General features: G+C 41.2%; 1 protein-coding gene across 18 annotated transcripts in view; it reads left to right on the top strand.

The window, feature by feature from the left end:
* CALD1 (caldesmon 1) overlaps positions 1-26,315 on the top strand; it is a 236,987-nt gene that overhangs the window by 83,142 nt on the left and 127,530 nt on the right. For 17 of the 18 annotated variants that reach the window (XM_038383167.2, XM_038383144.2, XM_038383133.2 and 14 more), the window contains one exon: positions 10,164-10,269. The gene's annotated coding sequence lies outside the window, so the exon portion shown is untranslated. Of the gene's footprint in view, positions 1-4,846; positions 4,926-10,163; positions 10,270-26,315 lie in introns of those variants that run through there. The other variant, XM_043517117.1, reaches the window with a different exon arrangement.

Below are 26,315 nucleotides of genomic sequence, written 5' to 3'. Positions count from 1 at the left end.
GGGCTGTCTGCAAAATCTGTAAATACTTGATAAGAATAAAGTAAAACAAAAACAAAACAAAAAAAATCAATGGAATGCTAAGCAATCCCTTGGCAACAAAGTCAGTGTTTATTTTTAATTAAAAATAACATAGCTGGGTTGACTTCAGTTTTCCCAGCTGCTATTCTTCCATCATAACAGCTCTCTGGCCTGTTTTGCTGATTACTTTCATCATTTGCACTTAACTTGTATGTGTTATATAGATTTTATGAAATATTTCATACCATTTGGTAACAGAGCTAACAATCCAAATGAGTAGCTTGGGCTAAGGCATCTCCAAATAGATCACTGCTGTTTGTCGTCAGACACTCACCGACAGTACATCAGCCTGTCCCTTCCATTTGAAAAGCGGTAGAGATAACATATAATTTTTCATATGAAGAATGTGCCCATTGCACATAATTTAATTTTATTCACATGGCCCATGAGTAACGAAGTATTGAAACTGTACCCTGAGTTTTCAAATGTGATGTACTCCAGAAGGCTGGACTGATCTGATTGGGAAAAGTTCAGAGAGCTCTAAACACACAGGACATTTTTTGAGACTGCTGGGAAGTCTGAGTATTTAGTTTACACGATCTACCATACTTGCAAACTATAAACTAGATATTCTTTCTTCCCCTTGCTGGCACCTGTTAGGTCACAAGCCATCTCAAAGGAATTGGGATAGAGAAGGCAGGACCTTGCCCCTTCTTATCAGCACTGGCTAACAGAGCTGGCCATTGTTGTAGCGGAGAACACACTGCCCCTCCCTAAAGTTCAGGCTCATTTCTGGCATAGACTGAGTTAAAGATTTAAGTGTTGATATTTAAGGTCCCTAAGTATCTTATTGAGATTCTGGTGGTCTACATACATTCTCTGAAGCTAAAGAAAATTGTGGTTTTAGTGCTGGAAGCTTGTAGGATCAGGGTTGGCAATGTACAAGTAACAAGCCTTTACCACATTCATATAGACTGAACGATTGGCAGTGGAGATGGAACCCAGGACCTAGCATCAAAATGACAAGTCTCTACTATTTGAGCTAAAAGAGAGCTCCATTAGCTGGAAAGAAGTAGCAAGTTGTTTTAGTCACTGGAACCAATTGCTAGAGGGAGACTTTTTGCTGTCTCTGCAATCTTCACACTTTAGATAAACTAGAGACTTAGCCACTTTAAAAACAGGCCATTAGGATGATTCTTTCCAATGAGTGATGGCATCTGGGTATGTCATACTGCTATTAATTATTTTGTGGAATTTTAGCTGCACTGTGACAACAGTCATCTTTGTAATACCATGGCACTTCTTCCTAGTTCCAACAGAAGTAGAAAGGCAAAGGCACATGAGCATGAAAAATAACTAAACTTAACAAATAATATTAATCAAACTTTTTAAGTCTCAAAAAAATCTATTCTGGGGGGAAAGATTTAGGTTAGTTCATATGTTATTTGGACCAGTTCACTCATCCCTATTTGTACGCTCCCTGAAAATGGGGTTTAACAGGTAGAAAGGCTGATAGTCTGTTCACTGTAGCAGCATAGACGATATCCTAGGATGATCTTCTCAGTTTGGACTAGACAGTTCTGCCTTTAGCAATGTTGCCAGCTGTTGGGATTTTATTGTGAGTCAGGTATGTTACAGGCCTACTTGAGTCCCTGTAGTGGGCAGTCACCAGTCTGTTTTTATGGATCCAACCTTTGGATCCTACTTGTTTCCAAGTCCACCGGTTCTGGGCAGCATCCAGACACTGCTTTTAGTTCTGCCCTCTTTTGCACACTCTTGGGTACAGATCCTATACCTAGTACCCCTCCTTGGCATGTCGGACTGTACAGTCCAAGGGCCCTCAGTCCTGAGACCACTGCCAAACCATCTGAGCTTCCCCACCATCTCCCTCATGGGCACTCCCATTTATAGTTTAATGTTTCAGAGACATGTAACAGTTAAAGCAAGGAACACACAGGCTTTGCAAAGGAACTTCTTACTATATACACACCTTACTTTTAGACAGCATAGGAGAGATATGGATCTATGACAAAACGACAAACAGCTGATCACAATTCCCTCCCTCAGAGACCCCACCAGTCCAGAGAATGTTTTGGGGTTTAGTCTGTGTCATTTAGGGAGGCCAGGTCCATTTGGCTCCCCACGCCTCTTGCTCAGTCTTCTGGTTCTAGCAATGCTCAAGAACAGGTCTCTTTAAAAACAGACTTTAAAACCCACTTGTCAGGTGGTCTGCTGGAGAAACACCACAGCTGTTCAAGTCATATGCTCACACTGGGGAGGATTCCAGAACCCCCTTTGTCCACAAACAGGTTTCTGTGATGGAACCCAACTCCTGAGGCAAAAGGTCACTGCTGGAAGGGACCCCATTGTTCAAGCAGGTAAGAGCCATTCACTGCTGATGGCTCCTTGATTGCCTTGTTTCAGTTTCCTGGGCATAGCCCGTTTTTGCTTGAAAACGGAAACTGTAATCTACATTAGAAGTTACTATCATGGACAGTGCTGATGAAGTGAGATGGAATTCATAACTGGACACAGGCATGTTCCCTAAATGGCCACATTTCTGCCTGTCTGAAGATGAACAGAGAAAGGGGAACTCCTCCAGTACCTTAGGGAAGTTATAACACTGACTGCTGAGATACAGCAGCTCTATTACCCTTTATTGATTTAACATCATATATTGTATACTGAACATTCACCTAGCCAAACTGACATACAGTGTTCAGAAAATGTGACAGAGCCACTTCAAATCTGTCACGTCTTTCCCATTTAGATCACACTGGATGGGTACACTGGAGACTTTTTTCCTCTCTGCTTGTCACCCTAAAACCTCTGGGTTTGAAATGATGACCTGAGCCAACCACTCCTTCCTCTCTTTGATCTGCTAGGGAAAGAGGAGGGCATCCCTTTATGTGTCAGCTGTCCAGGCTGTGCATTAGGAACTCCCTGCCCCACCATTGGATGGTATAAAGAGCACCCCATTGATCAGATTGGGTGGTCAGAATAGACTTGGTTTCCCTGCAAGGATGATCTTAGCCTTACAGTTTCTCCTGGACTCCACTTACCTGCCATCACGTGGGAAGGGATTTGCCCACCCCTTTCCCCTGGCTTTGGCATGCCTTCCTAGGGTATCAGACCCCACCTATGGGATGTGTATACCTGAGGAGGGCATTTCTCTTCCCAGGTGAGAGTCTTTAAATTTTCCCCCAAGTTGAGCCAAATTCCTCTTTCTGACCCCCTTCCTTGTGGAGGGGGTGGGGTTTCCCTCGTGGAAAAATTCAAGTTTTCATAAAAACATGAGCATCCCCAAACTGAAAACAGACTGGTGTTTAAAACAAAAACTGCTGGGGGGAAAATTGCCTGAAAACCAAAATATTTAAGTTTTCTGATGAAAGAATTAATTTTTGAGGAAAGCAGACACTTTGTATATACATTTTCGTTTTCCTCAAAACCTAATTTTTCACTGAAAAAAGGTTTAGATGGAAAATTTTCAACCAGACCAATTGAGTTTTGCTTTTTAAAAAAAACACAAAAACAAACCCTCATGATTTTTAAACCAATCTCTGATTTTTTGGGGGGGGTCAACTCATGATTTTTGGACACTTGGATTTGCAAGTGTGTGTTGGTGAGCACTTACTGACGCATAAATGAGGAATGCACAGTCCTGCTCTCTATTAACAGAGCTGTGCAAAAAGTTTATAATGAAATTTAAAACCACATAAAACTTGGCTCTGACAGGTATCATTAGCAAATTGAAACAGACCTTAATTTTTACTCACCCTGAGTTTCCTCTTACTCAGTCCTAATTCACTATGAGTTCAAAGACGGTTTAGTCTGAGTTGGAATTTTAAGGATTTGATACCTTTCAAGTAAATCTGGATCAATTTAAAGTTTTGCACCAAAATCATGGAAATGAATGTGAAGAGTTGAAATCTGGTGATTTGGCCATGTCTCACTAAGAAAGTGTGATTTAGTTTAATTGGAAGTTAAAATAAACTTCATTGGGTGCAAACTTAAAATTGCCCTGAGTCTCAGAATGTAGAAGTGGAACCAGATCCACAACTCTGCAGAGTTTGGGAGCATTCAGACCTGAGGTTTCACTCTCACTCATTATGGTGATGACACAGGGGACTAACAATGAAGATCCAGGTTCAAACTGCCCCGAAGTTTGAGGCTGTTCTTGTCTGGGGTTTCCTTCAGGCCCATGTCTAGTGAAAAACCCATGTGAAATGAAACCATAGGAAAGGTTCACAAAAAACCCCTGCTGGGTGAAATCCTTCATTTTCATATGGCTCTCTATGCTAGCCCCTTTTTATTTTCATTGAAGCTGTGAACAGCAGGATCTACAAATAGTAACTTTTAATGGTGGCACTACAATTGTCAGTCACACAGTTCTTCTTGGAAGCATGTTCATTTAATTATTTCTTAAAAGGATATAGCTTGCTAAACATTAATTCGTGTTTGTTTGCAGCTTCCACCCCACCCGCTCCAATGTCGGCTTTGTTTCCATGTCTAATGACCAAGTTTAAAACAGAAGAAAATCACAGCCTCAGAAGAGATGTTGCTAATGTTTTTACTGCTACTGACTCATCATCTTTCAGTTGCATCTGTTTTCCCTCATTTTGAGTAAATTCTGTTATCTGCTAATGCAGATGATTTTAACTGCTGCCAAATAATTCTTTGAATCAGTTTCCATTTGCCTCCTGTTCAAATGACCATGTCTTGCCTCATTATGCACTAATTCTTTACGGATATTAATATTTGGATCACAGCTATGAGCATTCCTAAATCTTTTCCAAAAGGGACAATGAACTCCACATCCTGATATCATTAATGCAGGTCGGCAGCCGATCGTTTGGAAGGTTTGCAGTTAGCCGCAGAGTGAATATCTGGGAGACGCAGCTTTGCAAGTAATTTAGGATTTCTTTTATTAGCCGTAAAAGGGTTTGCGCAATAGGGTATTAATTGGAGACAAGTCTTTATCTACTGCAAAGTTGTACAAGAGCTTATGTTCAATTTACAGCTCTGCAGAGAGAAACATGGCATGTTTTTGACTTTTAATTAAAAATGTTTATCCTGTCATGTCCCAATCCTGAAGGGAAATTCCTTCTCTTGTTGGCTCCTCCTTGCAGTACATGTTGCTGCTTTGCTAAGAAGATATCATTTCACAGAAACACACGGCTGCTCTGGAATATGCTTGGCCTGACCTTGCTCCCACTGAAGTCAAAGGGAGCTTGAACATTGACTTCCGTCAGAGCATCAGCCCTGCACTGATCCTGCTCAGGGGCAGGTGTGGAGCATTGCATAGAGAAATTAGCCTGGGTATAAAGTGGAGGCAAATGGAAGCAGCAGGGGATGATGAACTTGTATTAATGGGAGTGTTGTTGTGTGATTACAAAATGGCTTCTGCTAAATAGCAGGAACAAGGTCAAAGAAGGAAACAGTGCCTAATTCGCATGCCGAGGATTCCAGCCCGTGTCCGCGCAGGCAGCCCTATGTGTCACCCTTTTGTGTGCCTGCTTGTAACTTACTTCTGCTCATGTGGTGGACTATACCTAGCACTTAATCTTACAAGAGTGGCTGTGCTTCTTAGTCTCTGGACACAGCTGGCTTGTCCTCCCTGCACCATGCAAGGGCTAGTAGGCTCAGGTGTAATCATCACATCAGTGATGCTCATTTCTACTGGGAAATCCTGCCTCTGCAGCCCCTGTCAGTGTGGAGGGCCTTATCTGCAAAGGAATTGGGGTCAGCCTGCTGCAGAGATCAGGAGGCTATTGGAGAATCTGTGTGGGTAGTGCAGACTCCTGTATACTGTTGAGCCATGCCCAGTTTCCAGAGGATTCATTATGCACGCTGCCACGCCCAGGGAACTGAGAGTAGGGCAGAAGTAGGTACACCACTGGGTGGGTGAGCATGCAAGCCATTAGCAGCTACTCCAGCCTCGAGTCTCCAAGGAGAGGCTGTTGGGGAAGGATTTCTTTTCTCTGTACTTGTAAGGAGATCCCCAGTGCATGTAGCAGATGCTCAGGCAAAGGCTTTGGGCACTGAGAATACTATACTTTTCCCTCCTCTCTCTCTCTCCACTTCCAGCTCCTGAATACAGCCGAGCATCATGAGGATGATCAATGAGTTCCATTTGGCAGTCTGGGTGGCCTCACAAGGTGTAGTTCATACACGAAATACCACTGGTTGGAATGGTCCCTTCCTACCTCCAAATTCCCATAAGGCATGACATAAGTGTTGATATTTTTCCGCATCATTAAATCCCTCTTCAGACCAACTCTCCACAGAAAGATGAAGCTCTGTTGAATGGGCTGAGCTACTCCATAACCCTGGTAAACTAACAGCGATAAATAAACACGTACATTTTTGAGGGCGGGGGAGTATTCACTGAAGTCCTGTGGGCTGTGTCCTATAATTATAGGACCACAGTAAAAGATATGTGCTGTCAGCTGTGGTTGAGATGGCCCTTTGACTCTAGCCCCTTGCTTCCCTCACTTGTGAAGTTCTCAGAAAATGAGCTTTGATCTGCAAAGTTTCATGTTTGTCTCACACATTTTCTACTGAGATTGTAAGTTCTTGGGGCTGGGACTGCTTTTTGGTTCTATGTTGTAGAGCACCTGTTCCATGATTGGGGCTGCTACGAGCTACTGCAATACAATATACAGAAATTTAGATAATTAAAGTGACTGAAGTAATTTATCTGAATGCAGGCAAAAAGCTTAAGAATATGAGCCTGCTTCAGCAAAGCACTTGAGCATGTTTCTTAAGCTTTTCCCTATTCAGCAAACCACTCAAGCACGTGCCTAAGGTTGAAGTAATGAGACTTAGTGTGTGCTTAAAATTAAGCATGTGCTTAGTTCAAAAGGTGTCTAGTAGTGTTATTTATTGATGTTCATCGTTGCATCTTAATAAACTGTTTGTAAGTGGTAAGATGAACAGTGAAAGAGACTTGCTTTAAACAAAACCTAGATTGCATGAAAACAAACTGCACAGACACCTGTTTGGGTAACACTGATGAGGACTGTGCTGCCCATATCCCTCTTTTCTATCAGCAACTCTATTTGCCAGACATTATAATTAAAGGCTTCCTTGTTAGAAAATGATTGAACGTGTGAGGAAATCTTGGAATGCTTTATTTAAAACCCTCCCTCAGTAATGTCTTCCTATATAAATAAACTACATGGCAATCCAGCCATAAAAACTGAAGGAAAAAGAAATCTGGAAGAACTGAATAAACAAAGAAATACTTTACCTAGACTGGTTATTTAAAGATGGTTTCCTGCTCCCAGTCTCACAACTCAGTGAAAAAAATGAATTTGCAAGAAAGCCAACACTGGCAGCACTACTGTTGAAGATTAAAAATTTACAGGCAAAGATGTCCAGCCTTAACTGGAATGAGCTCTCAACAACAGCCACTCTCCAGTTTTTGTTTGTTTGTTTGTTTTTGTGATCCAAAGTAACAGTCTCCCATTCTGATCTCGCTGGCATAAAACTGTTGAAGTCAATGGAGTTTCACCATCCTAAAAACAGAGTAACTGAGAGCAGAATCAAACACTCAAGGCCCAATTCTTAGCTGCTTTAAATGGGCATAGCTCTGTTGGGCTGGCAATTAAATGACTGGAATGGGACTCGGAAACCTTCTCAGCTCTGCCACTAGCCTGCTCGGTGACCCTGGGCAAGGCACATCGCGTCTTTGTGCCTCAGTTTCCCCATCTGTAAAAGGAGGATAATGATACTGGCCTCCTTGGTAAGACACTTTGAGAGCTGCTGATGAAAAGTGCTGAAGTACAGCTATTATTTTTGAAATCAATGAAGCTATGCTGTGTTACATGAGCTGAGAATCTGGCCCACTGTGAGCCTGATTGTGATCTCAGTTACTTTGGTTTAGCAATGCTGTAACTCCTTTGCATAAATGAGATCAGAATATGAGCCTGATATTTTGGATCAGTGAATCAAAGGAACTGGAGGGTGACACCAATTTAGCTGAGATTATGACAGTATGGCCAAAACATAGCAATATGTAGTAGAGAAGGGTCTAAGCCATGAAGTTTGGATTCGAACCCAGTTCTGAACTTTCCTCAGATTCAGGATGTATGGATGGGAGAACATTTTTATAATATCAATAAAATGTCTGTTGACATTCAGTTGAACTTCATTCAGCAAAAGTCATTTTCAGGATGGAGTGAACACCAAGCAGAATGGCAAGACCGGGTTCTGTGACTTGAATATTGCTAACAGCGTGGGAAGGAGAAGGGAACTACTTCATGGCATTGTCCCCATATTTAAAAACCTTGAGAAGAGATTGGAAGGAAAATAGGTATAGCTGGAAGCAGAAAGTTCCCTATAGACCCAGAAACCTTTGTACTCCAAATCTTGTCAAGGGTCCAAGGAATTGTCATAAGCAGTTCCTGGTGAGGGGTTCTGCAGTGGCCAAGTTGTGCATACTGTGAAATTCGAAATAGGCAAATAAATTCAATATTTCAGAGTGGTATACAAGTGTGAGTGAGCTCAGTAGCTTGGAAAGGATTACTTTGTGTACATGAGGCAGGGTTCTCCCGAGAAGGATGGGCCTGATGCACTTCTCATTCCAGGGTAAGTTTGCAGTAATTACACTGAAGCAAAAAATTTGAATCAGGTCCCGGGTCCCTCTCCTTAGATCTTGGTTGAGGTGATTAAGGGTGTCCTTACTCAGGTACACTTTGATGTTCTGTATATCTAATAATCTTTATTATACTACAAATAGAGATGAGCCTGAACTCAAAGCCTGAAACAGGATGCCCCTTACTTTGTGGTCAGAGTAGCAGCCGTGTTAGTCTGTATTCGCAAAAAGAAAAGGAGTACTTGTGGCACCTTAGAGACTAACAAATTTATTAGAGCATAAGATTTTGTGAGCTACAGTGAGCTGTAGCTCACGAAAGCTTATGCTCTAATAAATTTGTTAGTCTCTAAGGTGCCACAAATACTCCTTACTTTGTGGAAATTCAGTTCTCAGTTTTGCATCTGACATCAGCCTCTATAATGGGTTGAACCAAAACTCTGTATCTGACCATCCCCATGCTTCAGGCAACATGTATCAAAAACACGAATCTGTAAAGTCTAAGGACCAGATTATGAAACTTTTTACTCAACTTGTTGAGCAGTAACTCACATGAAGAGCCCCAGGAAGTTACTTTCTGTGAGTAACTGCCTACTAGTAAAGTAAAGTTTCCAGTCTAGCACTAAAAGAGTAACAAAGATTAATAAACAGCGGTAACTCTAAATAATACATTTATTTAGAGCATTGCATGGGTCCTGGGATGTTGTTCTGCATATGGAGGTGCATGATTCTTAAGAGAATAGTCCAGGCTCTCTGAAGGTGCAAGGTATCATTTAACACAACAATTTTCTATGATGCCACAGGAGTGGCAGGATGCTTATGTCCACAGCATTCAAGGAGGGAATGCAGATGGAAGTCAGTGTATAGCAGACATACATCCATGGTGAATTTAGGAGTCTTACACACTGATAGAAATGCAAGATGGAAAATTATTTTTGTGGGAGGAGATTTTCAAAGGCAGAAAGGGGAGTTAGGTGCCAAATGCCATTGACTTTCAATTGGTGTTGGGTGCTCATCTCTCCTTTGTGCCTTTGAACATCTTCCCTAGGTCATTTTCTCTATCTCCCTTTGTCAGTATAGGATTGTTCCCTAACATAGGTTCTCCAGTTTGCTCCGTTCAGTTTTAAATTATTCAAATGAAGGGCTCCTGCCACCTCCCTGGAAGACTAATCTACTGGTTTAATAGAGATCATTGTTATTGCATGTTTCTTGATATTCATTGTAAGTTCCCCCTGGCTCCTTTACTTGTAGTTACAGCCTCTGGGATTATCCTAAACAGTTATCCTCTTTATATAAGAGTTCATCTCAATTGTTCTGTTGTCAGTGGCATTCATGTTGTAAGAGACCAGCTGAATGTTGATAATAGATGCTTTTGCCTGTCATTTTTGGAATATTTTGTTGTATTTCTATATTTTTAAAATCTCAATAGTGCTTTCTACTAAGAATAGTTCTCTGAACAGAAAAAGTATTCCCTGAAAAAGCATTTTGTGGGCATTATCATAAAATCATCATCACTAAACATTTCTCTGCAACTCTTATTTCTTTACAGTGATCACACACAGTGCTCCAGAGACATCATTCCAAATTAATTCCTTAGCGCTCAGCAGCTGCTGTGTGATTGACAGGCCCAGAAGTGTGCATCTGATTGCTTTCATGTGAGTATGATTAAAGTGACTACCTTTGAATTCCTTGCCAATAGCAGCTGCACTGTTTTTGGCATGCTGCCTCAGCGACTGATCCAACGCCCATTGGAATCAGTAGATAACTCCCTTTGACCTCAATAAGCATTGGATCAGGCCTTGAATTCGTATATTTTTGGAGACACTACAGTAGACTACTTCCTGCATTGTGGTTTATTGGTGATGTAGTAGAGATGTAAAGGAGTGTATGAACTTGAATTTTGCAATAATTACTTCTTGGAGATGTGGAAAATGTTCTCACAGCTGTACGTATTTCTTCATTTGATCTTAGCAGTGTTTTCTTGTGTTTTTTTGGTGTTCTAAAATTTCTGCTTCCTGAATCTGCTATTAATACTAAATCATATTAAGTTATGTGAATAAGATTTGTGGTTGTGATGTTAGACTCCTGTTTCTTTTGCTCTTCACTCAACTAACGAACTATGAAGGAACCACACAGGCTGTGGGGTTCAAATAACCATGTCTACTAAATAAACACAATATGCAAAGCTGAGCTACGTATACACGCTGCTGTCCTGGTTGGCTTCTGGATCCCAGAACACAGTGAACACTGCTAGAGGGCTCACAAACTTTTTGAAGGGATAATTTCCAGTTTCTGTGTACTATAACCCTGAAATATTTTCATACAGAAATTCAGGCTGGATATATACTGCAGACTGGTATTGTACTATACTTGACATTAATGCAGTAAGAACTTCTTTTAAACAAGTTCCTTTATTCTTAAATTTGCATCCATGTAACAACTCCAACTCAGAGCCTGCTTTAATTGCTGCAGGCAGCTTTCTCTCCTGATCAGTTTTCAGAGCCTTCATTGTTATGTGAAGTGCTTAGCTGCATTTTAGGTGCCTAAATCCCTTTAACAATCTGACCCAAGGAGATTAAGATCCAGATTTTCAAAGGCTCAGTACCCACAGATAAGGCAAGATTGTCAGTGTCCTGAGCTCTTTTGAAAAACAAAACAAAACCCTAAAAACAAGCAAGCAAGAATAACAGTAACACAAAAACAAACAAAAGGCTGTTTTGGTTATAGAAAACCTGAATATTTTGACATAAATAGACATATTTCTTGAGAATTTATATTTTGTTGAAAAAGCCATTTTACATTGGAAAAAAAAATTTCCATGCAAAATTGGTGAATAGCTCTTTTATTGACTCTGAAGTTGAAGACTACACCATATACATTTGGAAGGATATGGATAATTTTCTTTAGATTTGCAATAAGGTATTGCACTTAAAATATGACCCCCCAGTGTCAGGAGGTATTAATGGATTCCAAATGGATAGATTCTATATATACAATGTCGTTAACAACAATTGACATTTACCACTCACTACACAGTGAGTTATCTACAATTATTTTGTTTACTTAGAATAGACAATAATTGCAGTATCTATGATACCAGTTAGTAGTAACTTCTGGTAAACATAAATGTGTTAACGGGGATCCACCACTGTAGAAGCAAACAGTGTATTTTTTAGATCTGCTACAATGAGTTTATCCTTGCAAGAAAACAAGCAATTTAGAGGTGCCAATGGGCCAATGTCATGATTGGTGTAACTGCAATGACTTCCGGGAAGTTTCACCAGGGATGATGATGATGTCTCATTACAGGCCTAATCCAAAGTCTTTGAAGTCAATGTGAGCAAAGCTAAAGGTGAATCAGGGCAGAGGATCAGGCACGCACTGCCCGTGTTATGGGAATTCTGGGCTGCATAAGAGCCATAGGCAGCCCAGGAAGGTTGCTGTCAGTTGGAGCATTCTCTGAGTCTATCTGCCTTACAGAGGTGATCACTGAGGCCCCCAAAGCACTCCAATCTGAGTAGTACAACAATCTGGCCAGAGCCATCTTTGCCCCCTCTCCCTGAGCTGACCTGATGTGCTGCATTTTCATAGCAGAGACCGCACCAAATCTATCTCCATTTCTTCAAAACAGGATGATCTGGAAATTGTGGCTCACCCCCATAAACTGGTTCTTCAGCAGAATGAGCTTCCCCATAGAATCTGGACTTTGTGTGAGTGCTAGCCTGCACCAGTGCCATATAAAAGTTCTTTGTTACAGTCTAGGCCTCTGGTGGTGTTTTGTGTTGCTGACATTTTTGGAGAGGTGCGAGTGTAAGTGCGGCTGAGTTTTGTTTAGTTTAATACCAGACAGGCTCATTCAGGAAGTGATATCATTCATCCTGACGCAGTTTGTAGTTCCATGAAAATGTGATGACTGCCTTTCACTGGTCACTCAGCCTGATTAGTGGTGTAACTCTGCTGCTAGGAAAGGTTTTACTAGCTGCGTTAATGAAACATGGAGCTAACGGGCAGCTGAAACAAAGAAAACTAGTATGTTAATTGGCAGAAAGTAATGCATCACTTAAGGATGACGCCTAAACAATCAAAACCTGCTGTGACTTGCCCAAAATTTGAGGTGAGAAACATTTTTTAATTCAGGAATCACACCACCTAGAATGTGAAATTGACATTGAGTAATTGCCAAGAAATCTGCTTCTTATAAACTGTTTGCAAGACAAAGTTTAAAAACAAAACTTTCTGAATAAGCATAGTGAGCAGGTATAGGGAAGTATTCACTGCTATCTCCTCTGTCTTTGTGCTGGCTGCGTGTGATGGCAAAAAGACTGGAAACTATTCATATCTCCCAGTGGGTGACAGAGCAGATGTAGCTGGTAGGAGAGGGAGGTGGCAGCTATCCTCAGCTGACAAACTGTCCCGTAGCTGTGGCCAAAACAGATCTCAAGCCAGAAGAAGAAAAATGTATTCCGTAGTCTTTTTGGTGATATTAACTTTCTAAGGCAGGAGGGCCTAGAGAGTCCTAGAGATACCCTTGAGGATCTGGCAAAGTGGCATGTAAAAGTTAAACCCATGATTGGGAGTTGGGATTCTTGGATTTTATTCCGCAGATCTACTAACTCCTGATTTCTATTCCCTAGTTCTGTCATTATAACCTGTGACTTTAAAATTGAAATAACAGTACTTACCACTTGAACCTCACAGGGATGTTGTGATGCTTTAGCACTTAATATTTCTGAAGCATTTTGAGATCCTTGGGCAATGCTATAGAAGTATATATCAATCATCATCATCTGTAAAGCTGCATTGGTAATATTTACCTAATGCACAGGATGTTTTGAGACTTCATAGGTGTTTTAAAAATATTTTAAGATCCCTGGCTGAAAGATGTTCTGTGAATGTTCTGTAATTCTAGATTAGTTGGAAGCAGGAAGCACCAGAAACCTCAAAAAAACCCTCTTCTCAGGACACTTCCAACCCAGTTTTGTAGAATCAAGTGGTTTAGATTAGAAGATAGTACCCTTCAATGTGCATGACAACCTTTGGGTGTTTATCCAAACTTAGCACGATCTCTATATCTCTTGAAGTTCTCTATTTAACTGGTTCCATTCACAGCCTGATTTTGCATCTTCTTTCTCAACATGAGTGAGAACTGCCAGACCGCAACATGTTAAAGTATTTGGTTCTGATTCCCTTGTACATTAAGGTCCCTTTATACACTTCAGGCAGCGTAAAGGGGCCATAAAGTGAAAGTAAATTACATTTAGTGTATAAATGAAACAGAGTGAAATTAGGCTTCCCTGAGTTACTTTAGCTCTGACCCTGAAAAACCTTGTAGAGTCTATGCAGGCAGTTCTTTGTTTTAGAAGAGCAGATCTCCCAAATTGCAAGAGATTACCTGAGGCAAATGATATTTGAGAGAAGATTCTTTTCCATCGCACTTGGGATCCCTATATCTTTATTACAAGCTCCATTTACTTGTCAGACACCTTCTTGCTTGTTTGCTTTGACCGAAGGGGTAAGGGTGGAGAACTTTAATTGTGACTTCTACATTAGAAAAATATAACAACAAATATTTATTATATGAAACATATAAAAACATCCCACTTGTTGGTTGGGTCTTGAAAATATTTTGGGGTAGGAAAAACTGTTATTCATCGTCCCAGGCCTAATTTTGAAAGTTTGATACAAATTGAGACTGACTCTTATTGAAGACCTGATACAAATTTGCTGTGACTTGGATACCAGCTGCTTCATCCGACAGGGTACAAGGGCACATAACTAGAATAGCATCTTTTGTGAAAAGTAGGTGTTTCCCATTGTTAAATGTGTGAGCCTGAGGCAGAAAATTGCAGTCCTTAGTTATGTGGCATGTGCAGTCTAAAACATGTCTGTGGGGCTTTGGCGGTCTTTTCGCTGTTTGTTTTTCCTCAAAAGTTATCCTACCTATTCTGAAGCCTACTTGCCTTTTGGGTAGTTTCATCAGTGAAAGACAAATATAAATATCTTTTCTTTTGCCTTCATTAAAGCTGAAGATAATGTACTGATTATTTGTCTTTAGAAAGGTTTGTATGAATATTTGCTTTGGTTTCAATCCACTAATAGGGTCATGCTTCAAAATCTCAGCAAAAAAATCCAGTTTTCCCTTTTATTTGCTGAATTCTACCAGTCATTTTTGATGTTCTTACTGTATTGTTTTCATTTTAAATCTCAGGGCAAATGTGTATAATTAATAAAATAACCAACTAAGTATAAATGTAAGCAAGGAGAATTTGAAATGACCTCACTCTGCAGCTTGCCTAAGAGATGATAAATGATAAAAACTATATAATGATAATAGTTAGCATGATAATAGGTCTATGAAAATGTGCAGGATGTAAATGTTAGAATGGAGATAAATTATTTAAGTGCTACATCAAGAGTAATAAGAAAGATAAAATTTAGGCTGAATATCAGGAACATTCTCGCAGTGCAGATCTTTTTTTTTGGGACCAGTTATACTTAAACTGGGGGTCCATTGACGCACAGAGTAGCTGTCTGGGTCACAATGTTGCTGGCTCTTCTTGCCTTATTTCCAGATGCTAAACTGCATTAAAATACATCTAAAAAAGGGATACTTTGTAAAGGTTGATTTTCATAGGTGCTGCACATGTTCAGTGCCTCTTGGTATGAAGTGAAGGATATTGGTTCTTTCCTGTTTGTCAGTGTGGTGGGGTGGTCACCCTGCCCTGCCTCAAAGGGCTTAAAACAGCCCTAAGAGAGGGCTGTAGCTGGAGGAAAGCTAGGCTGATTGGGGGAAGTAGCCACAGGTGGGGCCATGCCCCAATCAGGCCACAGCTGGTCCCATAAGAGGGCTGTTAGCCAGGAGCTGAGACACACACTCTCTAGCTACATGGAGAGAGGAGGACCTGGCTGCCTGGGAAGCTGAGGAGGGTACCTAGGGCAGGGCAGTGCTGGGGAAGGGCAGGGGGAGCTCCAGCCTAGCAGAGCTGCAGGCCGAGGTAAAGGTCCACGAAAGGGTCCTAAGGCTGCAGAGGAGCAGCCCAGACCTAGACAGATGCAGCTGCTCCGACTCCCCTTGCTGATGATGAGTGGTACAGACTGCAGTCCACCCCAGGGAGTGGGGGCTAGATGATGACTGACAGTAGCCACTGAGGCAAGGGAGGGTTGGGAGTTCCCCTGGGAGGGGAGACCCAGACTGAGGGGGCACTGCCAGGGGGCAGAACCCTAATCTAGAAGGGCACTGGGGTCTGGGAGGGGCACAGGGCCAGCAGCAGGTGAGATACTGACTGGCAGAGGGTGATCCTGGCTGACAAGAGCTAATTCCCTGGACAACCGGCAGGAAGCGCTGCAGCGGTGAGTCGTTGCCCTGTCACAGTCAGTCATGCCTGTCAAGAAGAAAGTCTAGGCTGACAGCTCCAAAGTGGAGGTAGAGTGTCTTTGGTGCTGGATGTGTCCTTTATTTCAGCCAGATTTGCAATGTGAAGATTTGAACTATGATATATTGAGGTAAGATAACTGGCAGGGGTGTCACAAAGATACTGCCAGTCCCTCTACATGGAAGTCTCTGGAGAAGCATCTGTGTGAGATGGTATATTGGGGAAATCAAGCTCATACTGAAGTGTTGAATATGTAGAAAAGAGATGATTAATGGATATAAGAGTATCAGAAATAGAGGCTGGCACTGATAATCATGAGAGAAGGGCAGAGTTAAGGTTGTGTGTAGAATTTTAACTTCTTCCTTTGAACTTCTTGGAGTATCACATTTTAAAAAAAAATCCGATGCCAACAAGATTTCACTGTGTAACAATTATTTTTTTTATTCACTGCCAAAATTATAATGAAGCACAGAACAGAAGATTCCAATCACTCCTCGTGTGTAGGCCTCAGCCATTTCTTTTGTAAACATTCAAACAGATGTTAGATAGTAAAATTGTAATGATGTGAAGTATTTATTTAAATCTGTTTTACCAGGAAAGTCTAAGTGGCTGAAGAACATCTTGTTTTCATGCATGTGCAGAGAGGGTATAAACAAACAAAGGTCTGTACACAAAACTCAAAGAACAAAAGGTGATCAGAAGACGTCCCCACTCTTTGGCTAGCTTTCTGCTCTCGTTTACATCAATACAAACCTGGAACAACTCCCAGAGGAGCAGAATTTGGCCCTTCCCTTTGTGCAGTTGAGGCTGGATATGCAAACTTGGTGATAGCAAGTGTTAGTTGTAGGACACAATCAAAATAAAGTTGTGCGTGTGGTGCTGCAGCATATATTGGCTGATCTAATAGAGCAGCTATCTGTAGCAAAAAAGTCATACCCCCACGTGGGTAGGGTGCTGACAACTGCTAGAGAATTTTTAAGCAATAGGACTATTGTACGCAAATGACCTAATGACAACTGTGCAGTGATAGGCTGTGTTTGCCATGCTTACAAAAAGCTGTGTGGCTTCACAATCAGGAATTACATTGTAGTGCTCTGAGATGTGGTATCTAGGAGATCTCATCGCACCTTTCCCAAGAAATGGTAGCCCTCATATCCCAATCAAATTTAGTTGTGTTTTTTTTTAATCATTCGGTCTACATAAACTCCCTCTAAATTTCGAAATGTATAAGGCATTTTTCTTCTTTACTGTTTTTTTAAACTGTTGTATAGTCTTGCTCTCTGCTGAAAAACAGCTGCCATTTCTACCCCAGAGCGAGCTGTATTTCAACGGTGAAATGATTCTCACTTTCCCCCCTCCATATAGGAGATAGTAGGAGCTCTATATGCTGTATTCACCTTCACAGGGTCACTTTTCACCTGCATTACTTGGGGGCATTTACAGAAAGGCTGAAGTCGATTGAAACGGGAAGGGGGCACTCTCACCCCACCAGCCAAAGAGGAAGGGAACTGTTGGATGGCACTGCTCACCCAGGCATGAAAGAGGATGGGTAACTCTCTGCTTTTAAACAAAGGGGGAGAAGCTGTCCCCTTAAGTTCCTGTACTTTAACTCTTAGGTTTACATCCAGGAGAGGGCAGGTGATGTCACCACTCATACTAGATTGAGTAGTGGGGAAAGTGGGTGTGGAGGTGACAGCTATGGCCAGGTTTTGGTACGTTAGTGCAATCTAATGAATCATAGGACTGGAAGGGACCTCGAGAGGTCTTCTAGTCCAGTCCCCTGCACTCAAGGCAGGACTAAATATTATCCAGACCATCCCTGACAGGTGTTTGTCTAACATGCTTTTAAAAATCTCCAGTGATGGAGATTCTACAACCTCCCTAGGCAATTTATTCCAGTGTTTACCCACTGTGATAGTAAGAAGTTTTCTAATGTCCAACCTAAACCACCTTGCTGCAATTTAAGCCCATTGCTTCTTGTCCTATCCTCAGAGGTTACCAAGAACAATTTTTCTCCCCTCCTCCTTGTAACAACTTTTATGTACTTGAAAACTCTACAGTCTTCTCTTCTCCAGACTAAACAAACGCTTTTAAATATCTTCCCTCATAGGTCGTGTTGTCCAAGATCTTTAATCATTATTATTGCTCTTCTCTGGACTTTCTCCAATTTATCCACATTTTTTCCTGAAATGTGGCACCCGAGACTGGACACAATACTCCAGCTGAGGCCTAATGAGCATGGAGTAGAGCAGAAGAATTACTACTTGTCTTGCTTACAACATTCCTACTAATACAGTCCAGAATGTTTGCTTTTTTTGTGTAACAGTGTTGCTCATTGAGCTTGTGATCCACTATGACCCGGAGATCCCTTTTCTCGGCATTCCTTCCTAGTTGGTTGTGACTTCCGCATTTTGTATGTGCGCAGCTGATTTTTCCTTCCTAAGTGGAGTACTTTGCATTGTGCCTTAGTTGAATGTAATCCTATTTACTTCAGATCATTTGTCTATGTGTCCTGTTTATTTGAATTTTAATCCTATCCTCACAAGCACGTGCAACCCTCCAGTTTGGTATCGTCCACAAAAATTAAGTTACTCTCTATTCATTATCTAATTCATTGATGAGATATTGGCACAGAACTGGACCCAGAGCTGATTCCAGCTTGACTGTGAACCACCGATAACTACTCTGGGAATGGTTTTCCAACCTATGATGCACCAACCTGTAGCAGCTCCATTTAGGTTGTATTTCCCTAGTTTGTTTGAGAGGTCATGCGAGACAGTATCAAAAGCCTTACTAAAGTCAAGATATACCACATCTGTCACTTCTCCTTATCCACAATGGCTTGTTACCCTGTCAAAGAAAAGCCATTAGATTGTTTGACATGATTTGTTCTGGACAATCCATGCTTGACTGTTACTTATCACTTTATCTTCTAGGTGTTTGCAAATTGATTATTTAATTAATTTTGCTCCATTATCTTTCTGGGTGCTGAAATTAAGCAGATTGGTCTGTAATTCCCTGGATTATCCTTATTCTCCTTTTTATAGATGGACACTTATATTTGCCCTTTTCCAGTCCTCTGGAATCCCTCCTGTCTTCTGACTTTTCAAAGATAATCGCTAATGGCTCTGATATCTCATTGTCAGCTCCTTCAGTATTCTAGGCAGTATTTCATCAGGCCCAGGTGACTTGAAGATATCTAACTTGTCTAATTTTTAATTTCTTTCCTTGTTTTAGCCTCTGATCCTATCTCATTTCATTGAGATTTACTATGTCAGATGTCCAATCACTGCTAAACTTGTTGGTGAAAACTGAAACAAAAACGTCATTTAGCCTTTCTGCCATTTCCACATTTTTGTTTTTCCCCTGCTCTGGGAGAATATTCTCTGGGAGTAGTGGCTCATTCAAGTATGATCGAGAATGGTTTTAGAAGACAGGTGAGAGCATGGGACAATCCACGAATTCCAGAGTGATGTGTCCAAGGTTATAAAAAAACAGTATCCCTCCTGTCCAGCTGCTCAGTGACTCATGCCATATGCTAGTGCAGTACTCTTGCTGGCCCACTGTCTTGCAGTGCCTGCTATTTTAAGATTATATCAGTTTAGTGGATGCTAACTATCCAGAAACATTCACTATGCCCAGCATCCCTCCTGGTGACTCCCAGCTGTTTTCTCACAACTCCCCTTCACACCTCTGCAAGCTCAAGTCCTAAGGACCAGATTCTGCATCCCTTCTTAGGTTTGTAGAACCGTCATGTGTGAGTCATCCCAATCATTTCAGAGACAACGTCAGGGAGTAAGGCATTATTCAGCATGAGTAAAGATGGCAGAATATGACCCAAAGTGACTGAATACCAAGTGCTAGCTTCAAACAAATTTCATCTCACTGAGTAATAACCTACTCCTCAAGCAGTCCCATTGATAGCAGGGTAAGGTACTATTCAGTGTGAGGAACACTGCTGGAATCTGGTGCAACGAGAAGACCATCTCTACCCCCAACCCCCAAAGAACACATTCCAGCAAGAGAATGAAGCTGAGATCTGTGCATCAAAGTAGGGCTACCTAATAAGATAAAGCAGACTCTGTTTTTCTATCAGTGTTAGTCCTATCAGAGGCCTGTAAGCAACAGTCTGGTTTATAAGAGATAAGCATGCTCAAGTACCAACCAGACCTAACCTTGCTTACATTTTAAAGCCTTGCTTCAAGGGGGCCAAAATCCCTCTACTTAAGAATTAATTTCCAAGCAGTATGAATAATACAGCAACCATACAAACCACGGCTATACTACAGTGTACATACGTTTGTTCTTTAGCCTGTAAGAAGAGGATACAGAACAGGAGGTCATTTGACTTACAACCAGTAATTTTGTTTTTTGTAATGTTCCTTTTAACAAATGCAGTTTAAAATGGGTTGTTTATATGGCTTGGGATTGGAAAGGCCCAAAACTAACCAGATTTTGGCACAATGTGGCTTTCTTCTCAAATTAATCTAAAATATTTTAATCCCTCTGGAGTTTCTTTATCCTCGGCATCTGTGTTATAGTGAAGACACATTTTTAACATTTCTTTGAGAAAATTACCTTTCTTTCCTTCCAACTGTACTTGGTGAGGTCAATGGAGGCACTGTTATACTCTATTAAACATCTGAGATTCATCACGTATCTGCAGACGCAGAGAGAATCATCATAAAAAAAAAAAAAATCTAATGAATTGCAACTGTTAGCCAAACAACTGAGTCCTCTAACAGACATTAGGGCATAACAAGACATTGGGCATTAGAAATTAACTATATTTTGCAGGAGTTCTTGTTTGTTCACACTTCAGCTTTGTACTATGAAGAATTAGACTCTGCTAAAAGATGGTTAAAAGAGAGTGTAAGGCAGGGCGGTCCTTAGGATTTATAATGGGGACTTATGCAGTATTATTAAACTGGTGCCCCTATGCCCAACAACAGCCTAGACTTGGCATATGTATTTTAGATAAGGGTGGTCTTTTGAAGGATTTATTTAAAAAACTATGTCTGAAGCTCCAAGCATTGAGGCTAATGATGAATACTCAGATTGTGCATCTAAAAATCTATGCAAGGATTTTTTAGAGATGAAATTTTATAATCTTCAACACACTAATGAAATATTTTTAAAGCAATTTTAAACTAAGGTCCTGTAGACTAACATGTTCTGAGTAAATATTACAGTAATGCACAACTGTTTGTCAGTAAATTCAGAAACTGACAGTATATATCTGGGGGTTGGCAAATGCCTGTTAAATGGCTTCCTTACCACTTGAATTACTCTTTAACAGTTTCAGTGTTTGCTAATAGGTCTGGCAGACTGGAAGGCTTTCTCACTTTTAAGTACTAGATCCTCCTCCGGAGGAAGATTCACCAGGCTGCAGCAGCCAGCTGTGGCGGGAGCCTGTAGGAAGGGTCAGAACAGGGATATGAAGTGGTGGGAGGGTGGATGCTAAGACTCAGGGGTGCCCCAAATTTCAGGTGCCCTACACAGCCCTGTGGGCTGCATATGCCTAAGGATAGCCCTGGGTGTAAGGAAGCTTTGTGATGATGAAACATCCTGACAAATTACTTATCCTCTTTTGGCCAAACCATGAAGGCCTTAATCATGGCAAGATTGTGACTTGCCCCGTGTGACTGCTATAAAGGGGAGTTAGAAGCCCACTTACCACTGTTGGCCAGGCTGAGTCCAAGGAGGAGTCTCTAAGGAAGGGTTCTTCCCTGTGAGGGCATGTAGTCTAAGTCACAAGCTAGCTCTAAACCTGAATAGCTCAGTATCTGGCTATGTGCTTGTATTTTTTTTTTTTTTTTTTTTACTCTAGTGAGCAATTCATGGGACCAGAATTATTCTGCCACCCAGAAACTGAAATACCATGGAAAGGCTGGATCATGTGCTGCTTTAGCTTATAGAAGCCTTCCTGAGTCGTCATAAAAGCCAGTGATCTCCTACAGCTGCCAAATGTGTCACTTGAATGTCCATGGTGACTAGACAAGACTTTGGGGTTTTTAAGGTCTCATTTAAAAGACTCGCTCCCACTGCAAGCTATATGGAACAAAGTTATTTTATCTGCTGCAGAAAAAGATGTAGCATCCCCTGTGATGGAGAAGAGATAGGACTCTGGTTTAATAAACAAAGGGTTCCATTTATAAAATAGTTTGTAAGGAGTTTAAAATGCTTAATACATGTTTAATAAATGGTTTATGAATTGTTATAGAGGTCAAAAGGTTGTAATAACCATAGTTTATCTCTAACGTGTTCTGCTGATATCCTTATAGCCACTTGGGACACATCGCCTGTGTCTTAAACAAGCTTATAATAGCTAGGAATAATTTATTAAACCTTTATATTAAAAGATTCCATTTATAAATTTTTATAAAGTATGACCAGGAATTGTTTACTGGCAGTGCTAGGCACTCAGATACTAGTTGTGGCTTGTAAATTGAGGAACGCAGTCTGTGCTAAGCAATCATGGCCTGACTACGTTATAAATGCCTGATTTCAATATTGATGAAATTCAGACCTCTGAATGGTTTTCAGAGTAGCAGCCGTGTTAGTCTGTATCCGCAAAAAGAAAAGGAGTACTTGTGGCACCTTAGAGACTAACAAATTTATTAGAGCATAAGCTTTCGTGAGCTCTACAGCTCACTTCATCAGATGCATGCAATAAATTTGTTAGTCTCTAAGGTGCCACAAGTACTCCTTTTCTTTTGGCAGACCTCTGAATGTAGCTCAAGACTGATCTTTAGATGGATCCCTCAGGCCTCCTCTTCCAGCTTCATTTAGTGGTCACATGCTGTGGACCAGATTCTGCTTAAGGTTGCATTGGTGTAAATTAATAACTTTCATAACATTAGTAAACCCAAAACTGCCCATTCCTTCATCAGTAGGGAGTTTTGCCAGGAATGAGAACTTGTGCACTATGCTGTGCAAAGGGATGCAAGAGTTAAAAGCTTGGGGATGGAGGGGAGTATGCATCATAGAGATCTCCACACAGAGATCTGCTCTTGGAAGTTTTGGGTTAACAGGCCAGGGGGAAGAGCAGGGATGGAAAGTTTTCCTCTGCAGATCCTCCCATCCTCATTCCATTGTGTTTGTGTGGGTATGGAGATGGGGTGAGAGCCACGTAAAGGGCTTCAGAGATTGTTTCCATAACCTCTGTAGTTTCAGTGAGGGGAATGCCTTCTTCCATGAACCTGCCTTGTGGCGTGTCTTGAGTACTCAGGCTAGTTACTGGGCACTGGGTTTGGGATTTGCCCGGAGTCTCTAAATAAAGAAAACTTCATAATGCCACACAGCTGCCACTCAGTTCATCTAAGTTACTGTTGGTTTTGAAGCTGCTTTTTTAGATGACATGCATTATATGACATGATCTGAGAGTCAAATTCTATTCATGTCTGTATATTGTATGTTTATTGCATAGGACTGGCCCTTTTAAAAAAAATCATTGGCATTTCTGCTATATCAGCTTAATCTCATGCAGCTTGACATCAGTGGCACACCTATCAACCTGCCAAGGCCCAAATTTGGACTCAATATGTGACAGATGCCAATGAGGAATACTTCAACATTATTCATGCAAGAAATCTAAAATGTTGAGGGCTTCCTTCCTTTTACCTCAGTTTCAGGGGTGTGTATCAGGGAATTTAAATTTGGCTGCTTGTGGAGGGATGCAGAGCTCCCCTGACCCCAGGGCTACATTGGGGGGTGGGGGTGGGGGAAGAGAGAGAGCGCTCCTTTGGCTCCAGGGCTGGAGAAGTTGTTTGCCCCCCACTGCAGCCCTGGGCCAGAGGAGCGCTCTCTCTCTCCCCTACCATGACCCTGGGACTGGAGGAGCTCACTCTCCCTGCCATACTCCCTGGGACAGAGGAGTTCTATGCCTCTGCCAATTATTTTTTGGGGGCGGGACCCTATGTCCCTGCTTGCCCTCCCCCCCGCGCATGCTCCTGCTCAGTTTCATGATTATTTTTTCTAATGTAAATAGTTTTCAATACTAAAAGTGAGGAGGCATGAAATAAGTCCAGGTTTCAACAATAATTGTAAGCAGAAGAGCCATTTCTTACCTTCCTTTTGAGATCTACTAATGAAAAGCGCTATATAAAACCTCAGTAGTAGCCTTTCTAACAAGGCTCCTCCTACAAATTTTTCTAGCCCACTTGCATGTAGGCAGTCCGGAAACTCTCATGAGAGAGTCTGAACTACTAAAGTTTCCAACCCAAAGGTCTGATTCTGCGTTCATTGCAGACAACAAGGCTGGGTTGCAATGTTGCTGGATCATGAAGTTCAGATAGTTGTGAAATGCTTATCTAAACTTTATCAGCTTCTGGGCAGAAGGTAGTGTTGTGCTTAAAGCAGGGCACTGTGAGATCACTGCTGTGCCTTTTATTCCTAGTTCTGCTACAGACTACTTGTGAGTCCTAAGGCAACTTCCTTAATATTTCTGTGCCTCAGTTTGCCCATTTGTAAAATGAAGGTAATACTGACCTATCACATGAGGGGCTGTGGAGATTGTCATTAACGTTTGTGCTTTGAGATTCTTGGATGAAACGTGCTATTGACCATTTTCTGAACCAAGTCATTGATCACACATCAGTAACATGAAGATGCTTGAGTAAATCATCCTATTGCTTTCTGAATTAAGAATTATATCTGAGCCAAATGCCCTCTTCCTATATGCCTATATATTTGAAGGCATCTTAGCACCATTACAACCCAAATCGCAGTGGAACAAATTCCAAGAGCAGCAGGAGACCACTAAGGGGAAAAGCTCATTAACTGCCAAGGGCAATTCTTTTGCCTTTTGTTAAATGGGACTGGAAAATATTCCCAAAATAATGCATCTGTATGCAGAGGAATAAAGATGGAAAAGAAAAACTTTTAAATTCAGTAGGAGTCTATTTTAATAGATTGTTTAATTTGCCAGCTGGCATTGTGTTGACTACTTGCTACATATATTTTAAGGAGACCTATGTAGTGCTTGGAACAAAGTTTATATTAAGTCAGAGAAATTTAAATATTAAGAAATTGGCAAGACTAGTTTTTGGTACTTAGTAGAAACCAAGAAACTGCTTAGTCATGTCCATAGATATTTGTATCTATTTAAATGTTTTTATGTACAGTGCAAGAACCATATGTGCTTGCAGCAATAAGATAGAGGATATAAATTCAGCTATGTACAGAACAGAGTTTGATAGATGTGCATGTCTTTATAATTGGTGGAACCCAGATCATATTAAAAAGAAAAGGAGTACTTGTGGCACCTTAGAGACTAACAAATTTATTTGAGCATAAGCTTTCGTGAGCTACAGCTCACTTTATCGGATGCTCACGAAAGCTTATGCTCAAATAAATTTTAGTCTCTAAGGTGTCACAAGTACTCCTTTTCTTTTTGCGAATACAGACTAACACAGCTGCTACTCTGAAACCAGATCATATTGTTTCCTAACTTAGTATTCCCCATAAAATGGTTTGGTTATGGAAGAGCCCATGTAACACCTTTTGGCCTGTTGAGACCCAGCAGAGGAGAGTTTGTTGTTACTACTTTGTGTCACTGAATCCTCCTCATGACTGCACCTTGCAGCCTCTGCCTGGATTGAAGCTGGTGCAGCCCCTGAGCTGAGTTTAGCCTAGAGTGTCTTGCTCTGTGGTGTCATTTATTGCATACTTTAGAGGGTGTGTGTGTGGTTGTGGGTTTGTTTCCAAAGCGTTTGTGGCTTTGTGTGGAGGTATGTGTGTGAGATTTAATAAGAACTTTAAAGTGCTACTTTAACTGTGTAATTAGGATTCATAACAACATGTTTGTTCCTGAAAGTGCAAGGAAATCTCAAGAAATGTGTCTTAAGTTTCCAGTTACTGGAGCATGACTGGGAAGCAAAGGACAAAGATTTTACTACAGACAATCCTCTTCTTATGCTTATGGAATCATTTAAATTATCTGACCTGTCAGCATTTACTAATAGCAAAGAGCCAAGCTCAAAGGGTCTGAAGGTTTGATTTGGTTCAGTTAAGCCCATGAAAATGTGGATGCTTCACTGAAATTTATCCAAATCTTTTGACTAAAAAGGGGATGAAGCCATGAAAATTGGGTCTGGATTTTGAGCACCCCAAAATTCAGGAGTGTTTGGATGCAGGGGTTTGGTTTTGGGCTATGTGACAGGGTGTGACTCACTCTGGTGCCTCCTGCTGGCTGTCATGGGAATTAGTTCTTCTTGCCAGTACATCCTCTTCTGGTGGTGCCTCACCACTGTCACTTCTGCTCTGGGACACACATCATTCCCAGGACCACAGCATCCTCTTCAGTGACACGGGCCCCTGGCTGTGCT

Source organism: Dermochelys coriacea, chromosome 1 (genome assembly GCF_009764565.3).
Source record: "Dermochelys coriacea isolate rDerCor1 chromosome 1, rDerCor1.pri.v4, whole genome shotgun sequence".
Classification (NCBI taxonomy): Eukaryota; Metazoa; Chordata; order Testudines; family Dermochelyidae; genus Dermochelys; species Dermochelys coriacea.
Note: the sequence above shows the minus strand (reverse complement) of the source record. Positions and strands in the feature narration are given on the sequence as shown.